This window comes from Rhinatrema bivittatum, chromosome 2 (genome assembly GCF_901001135.1).
Source record: "Rhinatrema bivittatum chromosome 2, aRhiBiv1.1, whole genome shotgun sequence".
NCBI classification, from domain to species: domain Eukaryota; kingdom Metazoa; phylum Chordata; class Amphibia; order Gymnophiona; family Rhinatrematidae; genus Rhinatrema; species Rhinatrema bivittatum.
In genome coordinates this window covers 466,043,421-466,062,216 of record NC_042616.1, presented here as the reverse complement: position 1 = coordinate 466,062,216, position 18,796 = coordinate 466,043,421, and the positions used below count along the sequence as shown (strand labels likewise).

Genomic DNA, 18,796 nt, shown 5'->3' with positions numbered 1-18,796 from the left:
CCCCTGACAATCTCCCATCTTCTTTCAACACACTCCTACCCTCACCTGCCCCCCCCCCCCCACCCCCCAAAAAAATAAAACATGATTTTCTTCTCCTTCGTCCCAACAGCAGGTGGAGGGCAGCATTTCCTACCTGTATCTGCCTCCTCTTTTCACGGCTTCAATCTGAAGTCTGAATGAGCACTGCCAGTGCTCATTCAGAGACTACGGGGCCCTGTGCTGTTCAGACATCACATTGGAGGAGGCAGAGGCAGATACAGGTAAGGGCTCCAGTCCTGCTCTCCTCTTGCTGATAAGAGAGAGGAGAGGGTTGCACTGGGAAGGAAAGTGACTTAAGGGGAGGATGACTCCAGAAAAGCTCGGTAGTGGATGCAGTGGATGGGCAGACAGCGCTTGTCTATGTGTTGTTGAATGGGGCCTGGGTCCCAGGGCAGTCCCTCCAATTCTCCCTACTACCTTAGGGGTACCCTTGGATTTAGGGCATTGTGAAATAGAAGCAGGGTCTCTTGTACCTGTACCTACCTAGTGATGCCCCTGACTAAATTAAGTTGCATCCTCAGAATGCCTGTCCATCACAACATCCAGGAACATCTGGAAGCTGCTTCCAGCCCACCCCCAGTACCTTTAGGAGGTGTTCTGTGCACCCTGTAGTGCTATACAGATGCTTAATAGTAATAGGAGTGTCAAAAGGTACATTTTAAAACAAGACAGAGCACTCTTCCGCACAGGGAGATGTAGAAACTCTGGTCTTCTGTCGCACATGGACTTGTAGATCTTTAAAAATGTATTAAGCATTCTCTCTCTGCTAGGGTACATATTTTTTTAACTTCAGGGTTTCAGGATTCAGGGCAAATAAAGATCCTAAGGCCCATCTTGTTGGCTGAGTTACAGTGCTATATTTAATCCAAAGTAATCAGACTTAATGAATTACATGTTGTTGTTTTTCTTTCTTTTTTTTTTTATAGGACTAATATGGAGCCTCTCTACTTCATGTAAAAGAAATTAATTAAAACTTCACTAAAATAGTTATGACAGACAATTCTTAATATTTCACTGGAACTCTAGAGGTGTAGTAAATGATAAGTAGAGATTTACTGATCAGTTATTTCTAACTGCCATAAATAGGTAGACATGGAAGTACTTATAAAGAAAACAAGAACGCAAACACAGCCATACAACAATTTCAAGGCGATGGGTAATGCACCGCATCCTCACCTTGTTGTTTTTTGTTTTTTTTTTTTGTTGGGTTGGGGTTGTTTTTTTTCCCCCAAACTGTCTTTGAGAGTAGACCACATTGGAGTGATTGCTCCAGACTTCAAACAGAGAGTCATTGCATCCACCGGGGGGGCTTTCCAACAAAAGACTTCCTCTTTCTCCCTCTCTGCCCTCCCACTGAATTCGCTTGCAAATCACCGAGTCTGTCTGCCTGGATGGAGCGCTCATTCCCCAGCCCCTCACCTTCCCTTCCAGAGCGCTGCGGCTCCAGCTAGCAGCAGCAGCAGCAGCAGCAGCGCCTCGGCGGGTCAGGCACCAGGGAAGGGAGTCCGGCTTTTTTTCTTTTTTTTTGGAAGGGTGGGGGGGAGGTTGTTGGTCTTTTTCCCTTCTTCCTTTCTTTTTTTTTTTTTTTTATTCAGTCATTGGATGGAGACCAGTTAGAGTGAAGCTGAGTTCCCCCACCTCTTCGTTTTCAGCTCCCTGCCTTGGCAGAGTTAAACAAACAAACAAACAAGCCAACAAACTGATGCTGGGCGAGGGAGCCCCCAGTTAAGAGGCGAGCAGCGTCAGCAGTGGCGGCGGCAGCAGCGGCGGGGAGCGGCGCACGGTGCCACCGGACGGGACTGGCGGCTCTCGTCCTCGCGTTACTGCCGGGTAAGGAGATGGAGCTATTCAAATACTAATAATACTACTAATAATACTAATTACAAATGGTGCGGGGCGGGCTGACCCGATGCGCCCGGCCAGCTGCTGTCTCCGGATTCCAAAGTTGGCTCGGCTGAAGGTCACCCCCGCCCTGCCCGGAGCGGCTTCGCCCGCCTCTCGGCCGGGGAGGGGGGGGGGGCACGCGCTAAGGAGCTGCGCTGAGGTCGCCCGGGGGGTGGGGGGGGGGGGCAGCGCTTTTGGCGATGAGCTCAGAGAGGGCTGGCAAGTCCACGGCCGTGACCTGCCCGTAAGGTGCCCGCAGCCGATCGCGGTTTGAGGAAAAGAGGCGTCCGGGTTGCGTCCCCGGCTCGAGCTGCGGTAACACTTTTTACACTTCGCGCAGGATGGCAGCAGCGTGGGCTCCGGAGAGGGGGAGGGGTGGGGGGATCCGCTGGGATGTTTCCGAAAATCGTCGGCCGTGCAGTCTGCTCCGTGGCGCCCAAGGACACGTGGGGGGGTGCCTGGGCATTGGGTGCGTGTGTGTGTGAGTGAGTGAGTGAGTGTGTGTGTGTGGTGTGAGTGTGTGAGTGTGTGTGTGTGAGTGTGTGGGTGTGTGTGTGTGTGTGAGTGAGTGTGTGGGTGTGTGTGTGTGAGTGAGTGAGTGTGTGTGTGTGAGTGAGTGTGTGTGTGTGAGTGAGTGTGTGTGTGTGTCAGGCGGGGACGGTCCAGGGCTGATGGCGGGCTTCGGCTCTTCTCCAGGGTCGCGACGCCACTGATCTTCTTAGTGCACTCGCCCCCCCCCCCCCCCCCCGCCTTTACTTTGAAGCCTTCTCCAAAGATCGGAGTCAGGAGATGAGAAGCTGGCGATGGAGATGGGCGCTCGTCCCTGCTGCAATAAAATCCATATTTTATAGGGAGCGGAACGCGGGGCTTTGGAAGTGCAAGCGGCGGGTCAGCTAAGAAACTTCTGCGGGCGTTCAAGGACCGAGAAGTTGAATCTTCTAAATTCTGCCCCAGCAGCATAGTGGGGTCGGGGGGGCGGGGGAGAAGGTTTGTCTTGTTTGCTTTCTTTGGTTCTGTTTTTCCGGGCAAGTGCAGCCAGTGCTGCTTTAGTTTGACATTCTGAATCTAAAATTTACTCTGAAAGCAGCACCTGACTACCGTGATATCATCATGCAATCTGCTTCTATCAGGAATAGGTTGATGCAAAAATGGAAATCAATAACACAGAAATAATGTAAGTTGGTAGAAGCTGAGTGAATGTCTATATATGAATATGCATGCGCATAGATTTGCATGGCAAGCCATTCTCATCATCCAATATTATATATATATATATATATATTTATATTTACTGTGTAGACGGGCATTAGGAATCACTCAAGCACAGGAGGCACGCAAAAGAGTGAAACTTGGTCGCAGGAGATTCTCTCCTCCCAGCACTAATCAGAATAAGCAGTGCCAGTCCGGTCCTGCAAAGCGTTTGCCGCCAGTGTCATGAGCAGAAGGGCCGTTTTTCTTGCAAAATCCTTGCTATTTGCAGACCCCGTGTCGATACTGAAACAATTCTATTAGCAGGAGGGAGCCTCCTTCCACACAGTGCTATGCTATATGGAAAGCAGGACAAATCCAGCTGGAAATTGGATGCTCTTTGGTTTTGTGTTGTTGTTGCTGGTGGTTTTTTAAATTTAGAGACTGGGACAACTTAGTGGTCTAAGGAGGGAAAACAAGTTTCCTGGTGGATCAAAGCGAATGTTTGCCAGACGGGATCTGCTCAGAGCCTATACTGTGACCTACTGGAACAGCTCCCCCTTCTCTCCTTAATCCATCCAGCCAGTTCCTTCAAATATTCAAATAGGCCAGCCAGGAAATCAAGATAGTGTTCTGAGAACACCTTTTGCTTATGCTGTGTGTGTGTGTGTGTATATATATATATACACATATATATATATATATATATATATATAGACACATGCATACACATACTGTGCTGTGAAAATATACAAATGATGCCCTCTAAGTGGCAAATTCAGCCATAGCAGCATTGCGATTCAATACTGCCCTGTACCCTGACCTTATCCTCTACAGCCTTTCAAGACGTGTGCCTGCCTGAGAACTCACTACTAGGGCCTTCCTATTCCTTCTTGGTGCTTTCCCCATCCCCTTTTCAGAGCTGCTGAGTGGAGCAGCCTGAACACTCCCAGGATTCTCTTTATAGGGTCCTCCTTTGGCACTTTATCGGAAAGAGTAGGTGTGGAGAGCTGTTTCATTCTTGTCTCACAGGCCAGAACCTTGCTCTTTAATAAACCTTTATTAAAACTGACACCCTCCCCTCTAAAAAAATAAGGAATGTTTCCCCTGCTGCTATTTCAACTTATTTTACCCTACCTGACTGAAGTTCTGACTTTGCACTTTCTACTCAACTGACTGTGTAGTTTCCTTCCACATCGCCCCTAAGGGAGTTGAGTTAATGTTCCAGTCTGACTTCCCTTGGAAGAAAATGCCTTTTTTGAACCAGAAAGCAAATGTGATTCTATATGCTCTCCTTCCAGTGCCCACAATCAAAGGAAATCCTTCACTTTCTTTCTCCATTCTACCCCTCCAGTTTTCTTAGTAGGCTTAGATGTCCATTGTTTTTTTTTTTAAATAGGCAATGATATGGGAGTACCACACCTGTCCCACCGTGCAAGAAGTTGCACCACAGAATGCTGTGTACAAAAGGAACCTTCCTACCACAATCACTTAGGTCCTTTTCCAATATCTCAGCACATCCATAAACTTGCATATCAATGTAACTAACAGATAAGGTTTAATGATGAAGCTGAATAAAATCCAGAGGGGAACATTAAAACAAGCAGGACTTGGAAGGTCTCTGTCCTTAGACAGATTTCATTTAGCTATGCTATTAAATGCTAATCTTTCATTAACTTAGGAAGATCATTTTGTTAGTGTCTCTTATTTATTATGTGTAGCATCTTCCAAGCAATTCTAAAACAATAAAATTGCAAAAGTAGTTAGCGAGGGCCCTGAAACCTTTACATGTTGTCACACAAAAAAAAGCAGTAGCTGACAGAAATGAAGGAGGATGGATTTCTTAGTTAACCCCTCAAAGATTGGTTTGATCTAGGACTGAAGCTTGTTGCTGTTGACTACACGTTTCAGCAGAGTAGATGTTGCCTGGTAAAATGACTCTCAGACACGGAGTGATAAGGTTCTGTACAGTGCTGACCCGAGGTTACTCCCTGCAAAGCTTACAATTCCTTCTGAAAAACATATCCTAGAATTACGATGAGAAGGAACTTCCGTCCTGTGAACTGAAATCAAATGCTGCACATCAAGAGTTTCCCCTGCTCCTGAGCAGTAACTGCAAAGTTTGAAATGTGTTTCAGCCGAGGTGTAATAGAAAGAGGAATGTCCTCAAAATGCTGCTTGATTTCTTACCTGCTTTGCCCTGGGCTGGGTGGGGGAGGCGGGGTTGGGGAAGGCAGGGGGGGGGTGAGTGTTGCTATCTGCAGGAAATGCTCTGGCATTTAAGAATGGAAGGGAGAGGCAACAACACAGGCAGCGAGTGTCTTGGTTCCGTTTTTGCAGTTTATCTGGACAGTCTTGTGTCTCAAAAAAGATTCAGATCAAAACACCTAAACCATTATTCCTATATCCCATTTACAAAGTAAAGATTCAATGTAAAGGATTGAGATAATTATTGACGAGGTAAGTGCTGTGCGTGTGGTGTGTGTGTATAGACAGATAGATAGATATAGATATAGATAGGCTTGAAGAGAAATTACTCACCGTCTGGCTTGTTTCTGGACACATGACACAGCTCAGCCAGTTCTTGGCTTTACTCCCTTAGGAAGAGAACGAGGTGGGTGAGGCTCAGTCAAAGGGTATGTGGGCCATATTTTACTTGCTAGTGCTTGTGCCGTCTATGTATTAACTGGGGGATGACTGCATATTAGACTGCTGCCAAGGCACTCCTGAAGGACCTAACCCTTTCTCTTGGCTCAGTGCCTCCTCTCCAGAGTTGAGAAGTGTGTGTGTGGGGGGGGGGGTTTGATCCACCTACTTTCAAGAACTTTGTATAGTGTTGGCACATTCAAGCAACTATTCAGCTATGAACTTGCCTATTTCTTAACTCTAGTTCTCCCTCCATTGTCCCTATTACTATAACTGCTTTCTGTATTCTCCAAAGATGTTTTCTCTCTTATGCAGCTGTTTTGACATTTGTAGACTTTCAGAATGGCAGGGACCTTTGTGGTTTGTTTGTTTTTTTAAATCTTTTCCTGAGGTTGCTCCTCTGCTAATTACATTATAGACATTGTGTGAATATAAACAGAGTGACAGTGGCACAGGCTTAGGATGATAGCTGGCACAAGAGCCTCCTGGTGTACTGAGATGATATAGGACTGTAAGGCAGCTAAGGACCCAGGGAGGGTTTCCAGAAGTGTTAAATATGGAATTTTCCTCAAACAGTGAAATAGAAAACCAAAATAAAAAGGGAATAATAGCAATCTTGTTGAGTCAAAGTGCCAAGGAAATGACCTAAAATTGATTTTCATAGTACTGCTGCTGAAACAGTGCCTTTGCCTTCACAATGAGGGGCGTTACAGGCCTTTCTTAGGTAATCAATCACTCATTGTTATGGTAATTGGACAGTACTTGTCGTCATATAATTTTTGTAATCCTTACGTTAGTTTTATATAATATTGAAAGAGCATGCAATGCCGTGCAAAATACAGACAAATGCTGGCCTTGTTTATTATGGTACCAGTGCACATTTGATTAATGAGAGCCTTTTATTTTCTACGAGAGATCAATTAAAATCCAAACCAACATGAAGTTGTACAAGCCAAGATGAGGCCTCTGCATCCAAGATGAACCCATCTGCAAAGATTTTATCGCTGAAAACATAGCTTTGTTTGCGGATTTCTGCGACTTGGAAATTTTACTCCATCCACTACCTTAGGAAAATGAGAGCTGGAGGTGCTGTAGTCTTTATCCAGAAACAACTGTGCATAATCTTACAAACACCAAGCTGAAGGGCAGACCCTGTACCTTGAATCTGGACCTTACTGACATGCCTCTGAAGGGTGACTGAACACTGCTGTTCATGCAGAACACTTGTGTCCATCTTGAAACCATGATTTTGCATTTGAAATAAATGAATAAACCCCAGTATTTGTCTAGAGCAAACATGGCCAAGAGCTTGCAACTCTATTCTAAAATGAAACCTGGGCATCATCCATAGGATCTGTTCATGATTTACATTTTCTTCTTGGAGATAACAAATCGTCATTTCCCAAAAATACCAGCTTTGTGAAGAATAGTAGCCTTCTCCTTTTGATTTTGTTCATGGCAAGAAGAAAAGTTCAGGTCAACTTGATCTTAGAAATAGCAGCAATACTGAAAGAAATACTGCAGTTGGGAAATTGGACACAATAGCCTAACACCGGAAGTAGACCTCTCCATTAATAAGGTGATATCACCATAGGTACAAAAGCTAAAAAAAAAGTTTCCCTCTCAGAAGATCTAGCAAACAGATATTCCGCACTCATGGACTCGTCTTGCTATTGTGGTAGAGTTATACAATTTATTGAAAATTGCACTAACTCTCTCTATAGTTTCCTATGCATTCTCTCATCTGTACAAGCATTCTTAGGGCCCCCCCCCCCCCCTCACCCCCTCTGTGTTTTTGCCCCATCATTTTATGACTGGTAACTCATGAAGAATGCCACAGAATCATGGCTAACAGAGCGCTCCCGACCAGCAGGCCTGCCGCTGCCTCCTCCTGCTTCTTCGGATGCCACCCCCAGCAGCGGCCCATAGGCCAGCCTCCTCCTTCTGACGTTAAACTTCCGGGCCTGACTGTGTCGGTGCAGTGCAGCTGTGCATTTGCTACCTTCATTTGCATTTTCACATTTTGGTACCGCCTTCCTCCAAAAAAAAAAAAAAATGGACTCAGGGCAATTTGCAACATAATTAAATACTGGGCCAGGCAGACCCTCAGCTCTTCATAGGAATATTCTTGATCTTCCGTCCCTCAGCACCAAGGTCGCTTCCATTAAATGGCCTTCACTGTCTACCCACAGGGACCCAGAAGAGTGAAAGATGAAACCCCCCTACACTTCCATCCACCTCTCCCCCCCAGATCGATATGCCAAATAAGCTTAGCAGATCTAATATCTTCAAATAAATACAAAATGAGAGCAATACATCCACAAACCTATTTTTGTTCTCCACCTTCCAAAACAACTTTGTCCCACACCCTACAGAGAGAACTATCGCCAGATGTACAAATGGAGGTTTGTTTGGGGGGGGGGGGGTTTCCTTGAAGATGCATCCTGCAGAGAAAAAATATCCCCTCCCTGTCACCATCCCATAAAGCCACAACCTTTCAAACTCCACAAGAGATTTAAAAAAAAAAAAAAAAAAGGGAACAGCACAGCACCTGCTGTAGCTTTGTGTTCTCTCGGTTCACCGTGAGAAAAAAATTACAACTGGCACTGTACTGCTCATAAATGCAGAGCTGTGCTGCTCCAACACAGTCCGCTCCAGGGCACTGGTGATATCAGCAGTGGGCAGCAGGTAAGGTTTGATGTCAGAAGGAGGAGGCTGAGGATGGCCAGCGGGCTGATGCAGAGACACTCAGCGCCGGCACAATGATCAGCAGCTCAGATGCAGGGTGCTAGAAGGAGGAGCATTCATGGATGGCAGGGGAAGAGAGGTAGCTTGGAGAGGGGAGAGCGAATAGATGGCAAGGATGGAGGGCCGGGGAGGACATGGATGAGAGGGCAAGGCAGTGGGTGGAAAAGAAGAGGGGATGGAGCAGATGGAAGAAAAGGATGGAGGGAGAGCAGGTGGGAGCAAGAAAGCGGAGAAAGATCTGAAACGAAAAGGAGGCATACAAGTTTGGGAAAAGATTTTCAGCTATATAAAATTGTATACACATTTTTGCTTTATTTATTTTATTTATTTTTAGATTTTTATATACCGGTGTTCCTATATGAAATAAAGATCACATCGGTTTACATTGAAACAGAACATGAAAATTGCCAAAAGGCATTACATAGAACAAGGTTATGAAACTTGGAACAGTGTACATAAGTTCAAAATTTAACAATAACGTTGTAACATTGATGACCAAAAGATAAAGGAGAAAAAAAAAAAAAAAAAAAAAAGACAAACAATTAAGTTGACAGGTCTTATTGAGCATAAAAATTATAACGTATAAGTGAGAAAGTCTCAAGTGTCCTGCAGCAAGAGATTAGATACCGAAGTAGGTAGTGGTATGGAAAATGGGGGTTTGTGAAGAAGATATGTTCTTGCTGGTTGGAGGGGAAAAAATGATGATCATGGTCCTGGAAAAGCTTGGCTAAAGAGCCAGGTTTTAAGTTTTTTTTTGAATGAAGAGTGGCAGAACTCAAGCCGAATGTCTGGTGGGAGCGCTTTCCATTGAATGGGGCCTGCTGTAGATATGGCACGTTTATGATGCGAGGATTTTGTTGAAGGTACATAGAGTGTGCCTTTATATGCTCCTCTGATGGGTCTAGAGGAGGAGTGAGGGCGTAGTTGGTTACATAATTGAAGAGGAGAGATATTGTGAATGGATTTATGAATTACGGTGAGTACTTTATATAGGATCCTTTGCTTTATAGGCAGCCAGTGGAGGAGCTTGAGAATGGGGGTGATGTGATCTCTTTTATTCGTATTGGTAAGGATTCTGGCTGCAGAGTTCTGTAGCATTTGGAGGGGTTTGATGGATGAATATGGAAGACCAAAGAGAAGCGAATTGCAATAGTCGACTTTTGATAGAATAATGGCTTGTAGGACCATCCGAAAATCGTTGAAATAAAGAAGAGGCTTCAATTTTTTTAAGACTTGTAACTTATAAAAACAGTCTTTGGTGGTTGTGCTTATGAATTTTTTAAAATTGAGCTGATTGTCTAGCTTTAGCAGCAGAATCTTTTAAACTGTGCCGCAGAATTTTCTAACTCCTGTCTCAGATTCTACTCAGTAGCTACTCCAGAAAGCAGCAAGGCTTTCCAAGACTGCTGAGACTGCGGAGGCTCTCAGCCACCAGAAATTCCCCGAGCGCCCTTGCCATCGACACAGGATAGGAGAAAGGACGCAGTGTATCAGGCCCCCAGTGGCCAGAGTCAGGGTGCACACGTCCCAGGTTAGGAAAGGTGGTGTGATCTCAGCTTGGGTGGCCACAGTCTGCCTCTGCAGGGACTGAGTTTGAAGAAAGTAGGAAGAGTTATTATAAAATTGGAATGAACCCCAGCTAGTTATAAATGAAGCCTCGTGGTGCCATACTTCAGTATCAGCCAGTTTCAATTGTACGGGAAGCTCAAAACAGCAGGAGGACACAGTCAAGCTAAAAGAACAAGAAAACAGGGTGGGGGATGGGCAAGCAGGTATATGCGAGGAAAAAATAGTTTTGTATTTTGTTTCTTTGTTTTTTTTTAATTTGTTTTGTGGCGGTATTTTTAACTACACTACAACCATTTAGTGTACATTTAAACCAATAAATGTGCACTGAATGGTTTTTAAATACACTAAATGCATTTGGTGTGAGCTAAAACCAAAAAACACAAAATGCAATTTTTTTTAAAATTTGAAAACCACACAAAATGACACCACATATACAGTATGGCTGGTGTTTCATGCAAGATACTCTTAGGACCACTGTATAATGCCACACTGATAACAAGCAGGATTAACACTTATCAGTCTGCTTTATATTTTATTTATTTATTTTATTGGTTTTTATATACCATCATTCGGTAGGACCATCGTAACGGTTTACAATCAAACATTGGAATAAGACCGAAACAATTCTGTTCATGATTGTGTCCCGCTTTTCAGCTCCTTTTCCAAGTCAAAATTATAGGTTCAACTTCTGGGCACTCTGAATGTTTAAATTCATTCTTTCTCCCTTTACTGTTTCATTCCATCACAACATTTATAGGAGCATAATGCTCTCCTTAGCCTCTCCCAGCTTTCCCAGTTGAATATGGGTGACTATTCACTAAAGGGGAATTAATGTTTTTAGGCATCTATAAGCAAGTTAGGATGCCAGTAAAAGTTATTACCCTGTGTACACAGGGATGGTAACTTCTGAACAGGTGGGCAGGCGCACATGTGAGTGTGCATTCATCGGCCCGCACCCAGGGATGCGGCCATTATATAACAGGTGAGGGGATTTTAATAGATGCGCACAGACACCATTGGCAGTTTTCCCAGTTCATTACCAGTTCGTCCAGGTAAGGAATAGGACTTCCAAACCACCTAGTTTATAGCTTCCCTTTTCCTCTGCTAGCCCTGACTCTTGAAACCCATCCGACCTATTTATATTTATGTTATTACCTACATGTCCTCCACGGTAGAAGTAAAGGTATGTGGCAGGGGACCCCCAGCATGTGCCTCTATGCGTAAGTATTTGCGCAGAAATTCGAAGTTGAAATCCAAGAACGCCCATGCTCCGCCCCTTTTTTGCAACTTTTCATTTGTGTGCGAGCGGGAGATACGCACGTACACGGGCGGCTTTTTAAAACCTGCTCGGCACGCGCTGGCCTAACATATTTGTGAATCTCCCGCTTTTGGCACACGCCAGGCTTTTAAAATTCATCTTTATGGACTTACCCCTAGATTCATCATTCTGCTATATTTATATATATTTATAGCAGAATGACGAGTCGCGAAAAAAAAAGCGGAGGGGGAGGCGATCATGGGCAGCCGGTCGCGTCGCGGCGGTGCGGTATCGCCAGCCGTGGGGCAGTCGCGCCGCACACTATCGCCCCCAAAGCGCCACGGGAAAAGGTGGTGTTATTTCCCCTAACGCACGCGGTAGCGGCCCATCGCAGAATAAAGAACGACCCTGTTAGCTTGGCCACTGTTTGCACAAAATAGAAAAAGTGTTAAAATATGAAGAATTTGGTCATAGTGAGAGAAAACAAAAGAGCCTAGGAAGTCAGGGGAAAAAAGAAAGGATTATTTAAGGCCAGTTATACTAAGCATTTTTCCATAGCCACAAAAAGGGAAAAACCCTTTAGGACATCTGAATCATAGAGGCCAATTTACTAACCCACAATAATTACGAATATTGGCATGGATGCAGATGAGCTTATTTGTATCTGTGGCAAACCTTTGAGCTAAAATGCTCTGCTTGTTGCCATGGCTGGGAACTTTGTGCATTCCTGGCTGTGCCGATGTGTGGACGGTTTCACAAACAAGGTGGCCCCATCCAAGACTGCCATGGATTAAAGAGGCAGCGTGGACCGCATGATGGACCCCACAAAGGTAAAAGACTCCCCTTATTATCCAGAGTGGGCCAGTCAGATGGCACCATTTTGGAAATAGCCATTGCTCTTGACCCAGCAAAAAAAGCCCCCCCCCCTAACGTTTGGATAAGCTTGAGTGGTGCTGGGGATGGGGACACCCCGGGGGCTGAAGTTTTGAAAACGTTTATAAAAGCAGTTGGGTTTGGGGGCAGACCTGCCACTATAGGTCTTTTTGACCTCAATCGGGATAAAGGGTCTTTTACTTTTGGGAGGGTCCCTTTAATGCCATGGGCCACTTCATACATTACTTTGATCTTCCCTCAGGCTTCCAAAAAATAATTACACCTCTTTGAAGCATAGTTTTTTTTATGGTTTTGTTTTGATTTTTTTTTTTTTTTGCAAAAAAGCCCACAAAGCCTTTTGTATGTGCCCAATTTGGCAAAATTCCTCCTCCCCCTCCCTGCCATGAGCTGCTTTGCATGATTTACCTCCTGGAGGGGGCTTTAAATAAACTTTCACTTGCAGCAAACTATACACAAAATTTACTACAGCAAAGAGGCTTTTTGCAAATGTTTTTCACAAAAGGGGTTTTTACAAAAAAAAAAAAGGTCATGCAGAGCCCCTAGGTCTGGTGCTTCCATTAGGCAAACTAGGTGGTTGCCTGGAGTGCCAGAGGGTGCTATTGCCAAAGAAGGGAGTGCTGTGCTGAGCCGCTGCTGCGGGTAGGAGGGGGTGTGTGCTGGATGTAAGCTAGAGAAGGAGTTTCATGACTAAAGGATCTCATAGGGCACCAAATACTCTTACACTGGCCCTGAAAACACCAAGGGTTTCATACTCAGTCACTGTCCGGGTAGCAAAGTTACATTTATTCAGCTAACTTGGGAGGTGTATTTAATGCTAACAGTACTGCCACAGTATTGAAAATAACAGGCTACCTTAAAGTTAGCTGGCTAACTTTAGGACTGCTGTTTTGTGTGACCAGACTTAGCCAGCTAAGTAATCCAACTCTCTCGGGCGGATTTTTAAAGCCCTGCTCGCGTAAATCCACCCGGATTTATGCGAGCAGGGCCTTGCGCACCGGCGTGCCTATTTTCCATAGGCCGCTGGCGCGCACAGAACCCCGGGATGCGCGTAGGTCCCGGGGTTTTCGGAAGGGGGCGTGTCGGGGGCGGGACCCGATGACACGGCATTTTGGGGGCGGGACCGGGGGCGTGGCGCCGGCCCGGGGGCGTGGTCCAGGCCTTCGGACCAGCCCCCGGGTCGGAGCACGGCGCGCCAGCACTCCGCTGGCGCGCGTAGATTTACGTCTGCTTTTCGCAGGCGTAAATCTACGGACAAAGGTAAGGGGGGGTTTAGATAGGGCCGGAGGGGGTGGGTTAGGTAGAGGAAGGGAGGGGAAGGTGAGGGGAGGGCGAAAGAGTGTTCCCTCCGAGGCCGCTCCAATTTCGGAGCGGCCTCGGAGGGAACGGAGACAGGCTGCACGGCTCGGCGCGCACCGGCTGCCCAAAATCGGCAGCCTTGCACGCGCCGATCCAGGATTTTAGAAGATACGCGCGGCTACGCGCGTATCTTATAAAATCCAGCGTACTTTTGTTTGCGCCTGGTGTGCAAACAAATGTACGCGAACGGGCTTTTTTTAAAAATCTACCCCTCTCTGAATATTGGAGTTAGGCAGATAACTTATCCCCTAACATAACTCCTCCCCGAAATATCCCTGAGTTATCCATCTAAATTTTAGCCGGATAGTAAAATATTCAGCTAAAATAAAGCCAGAAAGTGAACAAATATTCCTTTAGCTGGATAACTTCTGATTTATCTGGTTAAATGCTTCTGAATATGTACCTCCAAGCTTTTAGTGTTTTCTTTGTTGTGTGATATTTTACAAAATTTTTCATGCAGAAAGCCATTTTGTGATAAAAAAAATAAAGTCACACTTTAGTACATTGGCTTCATAGTCTGTTATCAGACTGCATTCCTTTATTTTTTTAACAATAATTTAGCTTGACATATGTACATACATACATTCTATTTTTTTTTCTTTTTTAAATATTCTGATATATTGAAATTCTTTGGGCTAAAACATGAAAGATTGTAATATGTTAACATGACATGAAAAATGTATATCTTTTTCTGGATTTAATAGTGTAAAAATAGTTTATTTAAATGGACGTGTTTCTTTTTTGATCATGCTAATGTAGCCCCTGCTTTCGGTGGCTGAGTTTGAGTGCCTCCGGGTTTACATACATTTTAGCATCAATGCAAATTCCAGAGATATGAGATTTTAGCTCACCGGTGAGAGGCACCCTTAACTTTCCTTGTCCCGTTATTTAAAAACTGCACTTTCACGCAGCGATGATTGTTCCCACAAAATGTTTAATTCAAAATAGAGATAGCAATAGTTGCAAAAACACATCCAGTGCAGTCCAACAGATTGAACTGATGTCCCCATCCAGAGCAGGTCACTAAGATCAAATAGTATTCATTTCCTCTTACTGTGCTCTCCATTTAAGAGGGCAGACTGTCTGCCCTGACATGCTTTTAATACTGTACAGGAGGCACTTTACCCAGTATGTTATTTCACTATAGCTCTTCCATGTTTCTGCACAGTGATGATTAAATAAGGCAATAGGTCCCACCCTCCCGTCTACTATTTTGTCTCCTGGCACCAAAGGTTCCCACCATTTGTTTCTCCCTTGCTCCTGCCTGCAGCGAGCCCTCTGCCCTGCCACCTTCTCTTACTTCCCTCTGCAGCATTCCCCCACCCCCACTCCACGCCCTACCCCAGCATCACAGGCCTCTTCTTGCTTGCAGCCAAGAGATGAGGTCATGAGAGAGATCATTACCATGGTGGCGCCCCCCTCTTCCAGGTTAGGAGGAAGGGTTTCCAGACCCAGTCTTGCTGTGGGGTCTTAGGAAAAAAGATTTCCTGGGCTTTGCATTGCTTTCACTGATCCTTCACTTTGGGTGATGGGAGGAGATTCACACACACACACACATACACACACCCCCGTTGTTGGTGCGTCTGCTGCTTTTGCGCTTCTTCTTTGGATCCCAGTAGTAGAATCATTAAGCCGTGCTCTGTCTCCTCTCTTATCTATTGGTAAGGGAGGCTACACTGCTCGTGGCAATGCGCTTCCTGGGTAGATGAACTCTGAAAAGTTTATGAAAAATCTTTTTTTCACTCAAAAGACATTCATTCTCTTTGGTGACTTGGCAAACACAGATGTTCGCATCCTACTAAATGTATCAACTTTTAGTAAATAAATCTCGCAATGACATCTTGAAGAGAGAATGGCCTAGGGGATCCAGTCAATAAACATGCAATGCTAAATGAATTCATGAAATGGTGAAAAAGCTTAGATCATCCTAAAAACAGTAGTTATCAACTTATTCAATAAGAATCAGCTATTCGGGAATAACTTCATAACTTTTTTATCTGCGCAAATTTGAAGGTTTGATTCATAAAAGGGTAATACATTTTAATGGATAGAGGGGCTGATTTCCACTTGGTTTCATTTGGTGTTAGAGAGATAATGCCGGCACAAAATATTCAATAACATTTAGAAAAATGCTAGTGCCAGGACGTGGCATGAGTGAAGTAGGTGGTGGCATCTTGAGTGTCTGGCAAAATGTAAAGTCTGGAGCTTGAGCAAGCATTAGGACTGACTTTCAGATCTAGAGTAGGAGCACGACCTGGAGCAGGAATAGAGGTGCTGCTCTGGAACAGGAGCCAGGCCTAGGACTTGAACAAACGTGCAAGCCTGGAGCTGCAGCAAGGCTTGGGACTGGTCCAAATGGCTAAATATAAGAACAAAGTAACCAAAAGAAAGTTTTCAAACCTGTTGTTTGACCAATAGTGAGTCTGTGTCTGGGCAGGCTTAAGACCCCCTGATGGCCTGGGTGTATCCTATCTGTCATCAGTGGATCCATCTTTTAATGTATCTGTATTTAGTGCTAGGTGAGTTACCCTGTAGACTGGGTTCAGGAACTGTCCAGGAACTTTTGGCTGTTCTGCTAAGTCACCCAGGATCACCAATTCAAGCCCCATTGGCCTTAACAATTACACACGCTTAAACCTTTTTCCATTCCAAATTTACTGCTAGCGGGAAGGTTATTCATCTCTTTAGAAATTGTTGGGTGGAAACGTTTATTTTCTCACTGATCTCTGATCTGCAAAGATGAGGCAATGATGACCCATGTCATACCTAGCATTTTTTATTTATTTAGTGTCTCAATAGTTATAATTGTAGATATAATGATAGATATAATTAGTTTGCATCCCATTTCTAAATATCTAGGTTGCTAATTTTAGTGCTAAGGCACAGTCTCATTTTGTAGTATGCCTAACCCTCAATTTTTGAATGGCCCCCATATTGTGGTAACAAGATTGAAGTCCTATATATACATAATTACATACCTACACTGGTATGTAGATATAACTTTAGACTAATGTTTTTCCTACCCATGTAAGAAAGCACATGCTCATTGAATAAATATATTTTTGCTTTAGTAGTTAAATATATTTTCATTGCTGCAATAATAATTAAGTCATTTGGAATTGTAACACAAATGAATACAATAAAGAAATATTTTAAAATCATTTTAAATATATAAATAAAACATATAACATATTTTCTGGGGGTCATATAATGATGGGCTATTGATTTGAGGGCAGAGTCCTAGGATGCAACACTTTTAAATGTGAGCCACTCTAATATTACAGCAACATGAGGGGTAAATTCACTCAGTTTGAGGCTGAAAGGAATTGAGATAAATACTTATGTTATGTGCCCCAGCCCACGCACGGGCCTGCTCACCTCGCTAGCTCCTCTGCAGGTCATGGGTTGGCCTCCCCAGCAGCAGCCAAAAGCTCCTCCAGGCCTTGGCATCCCACGGCGGCGGTCGCCGGGCCTTCCACTGCGCACCAGGCCTCACGCCGGAGTTCGGCGTCTCCAGTGGCATTGGTCATGCCCCTATGCGCACGCGCGGACCGGCCGGCCTCTTGTAGGGCCAGGGATGGGTCCTTATTGAGTGTTCAATATAAGGAAGTTCCTGCCTGTACTTCCTTGCCTTGGCAATCGGGTCGGCACTGCATGAGTACTAGTTTGCCTCCGCGTTCATAGTCTTGTTCCAGTCTTGTTCCAATCTTGTTCCAGCCTTGTTCCAGCATCCTTCTGTTCCAGCATTGTTCCAGCATCCTACTGTTCCAGCCTTGTCCAGCGTCCTTCTGTTCCAGCATCCTTCTGTTCCAGCGTCTGTCTGTCCTGTCTCCTCAGGTAGTACCCTCGGACTGTCTCTCTGGTACTGACCTTGGCCTGCTCCTTGACCATTCTGTCCGCTGCCTGAATCCTGACCTCTGCCTGCCTTGTGACCTCGTCTGACCTCCGGAACCTGACCCCTGCCTCGTTGACTACTCCTCGGACTGATCCTCAGATTCTGACCTCGGCTGCCATTGACCACATCTCCTGATTCTGACTCTGTTCCTTGCCTTGTCATCGTCTACGCTGTTCTGGGCTTCCTTGCTCCATCAGACTTAAAGCCTAGAGTCCGACCGCGCTCCCTTGTTGTTCGTGGGCACACTTCTCTGTTACCTCTCCGGGAGACCCTGCAAGGCCCACCTAAGTCCAAACGGCCCAGGTCCCTAAGGGCTCCACCCAGGGGGACCGCGGGCTTCCAGTGGTGAAGGTCATCCTAGCCTCTGTCTCCTCCAGTGCTCCGCCCCCTGGGGGCAGGTGATTCCTGGGGGCGGAGCTGTTCTCCACTGCTCCAGGACAAGGGTCCACCTCCAAGCGCAACAACTTATTTATCCAGATTACTGAATATTTATAATCAATATTCAGTGCTGCAGTGGAGGTGGTGCAGAAAGCTGAATAGGAGTGCATTGGGTGAAAATGGACATATAAAAATATGCACATTTTCAATAAGGCACCAAAGAGACATAATATGAATGTATTGTACCTTGCAACCTACACAATACAACTTGATCTTTAGACACAAAGTACCTAGATAGTTTCTGTGTGAAGATCAGGTTGATAAAAAGGGCAATGCCTTTCTAACCCATCCCCAGCAACCATGGCACCCTTGTGAATAACTTCTGAAGGGTTTTGAAATGCACTGAGTAGCAGCCAAATATCCCCTTTCAGAGCAATATTTATTTGGAAAACCCCTGATATTTGTTTTCTATTTCTGTACTGGAGGCCAAAATTGGCAAGGGTAGAATAACCCCTAAATTATTAGTGGCAAAAACATATTCTTTCCGTAAAATCAAATCAAATAAAGGAATGTAATCTGCTAACAGACTATGAAGTTCCTACTTTTCACAGAGGAAAAAAAAGATCTTCAGGAGCCTTCAATACCAGCCTGGAATTCCCATTAAAAAATATTTCCTGTGCAATGTGGCTATAGCAAGCTACTGTAAACCAGGTTCTTGCCCCCATATGTTAGAGCCTTAAAATGTGGACTGAGCTGCATCTGGATCTGAGTGATGTGTTTTGGAACTTTCAAAAAAGGGTTTTCAGCCCTGCAGAGACTGCAAGCCGTTGCAGCCAAAATACGTCAAAAATCCCTGTGTGCTCTCCTGTGAATGACAAATGTTCTGAAAGAACCAGCATCCATCACTCACAGTGTTAACAAGTTGGGAAAAGGGCTGTACT

General features: G+C 44.9%; 1 protein-coding gene across 1 annotated transcript in view; it reads left to right on the top strand.

Moving 5' to 3' along the window:
• The first annotated feature begins 1,647 nt into the window (after positions 1-1,647).
• Positions 1,648-18,796, top strand: part of LOC115084996 (cadherin-6-like) — a 233,274-nt gene continuing 216,125 nt past the window's right edge. Inside the window, exon 1 of the mRNA XM_029590503.1 lies at positions 1,648-1,869. The gene's annotated coding sequence lies outside the window, so the exon portion shown is untranslated. The remainder of the gene's footprint in view (positions 1,870-18,796) is intronic.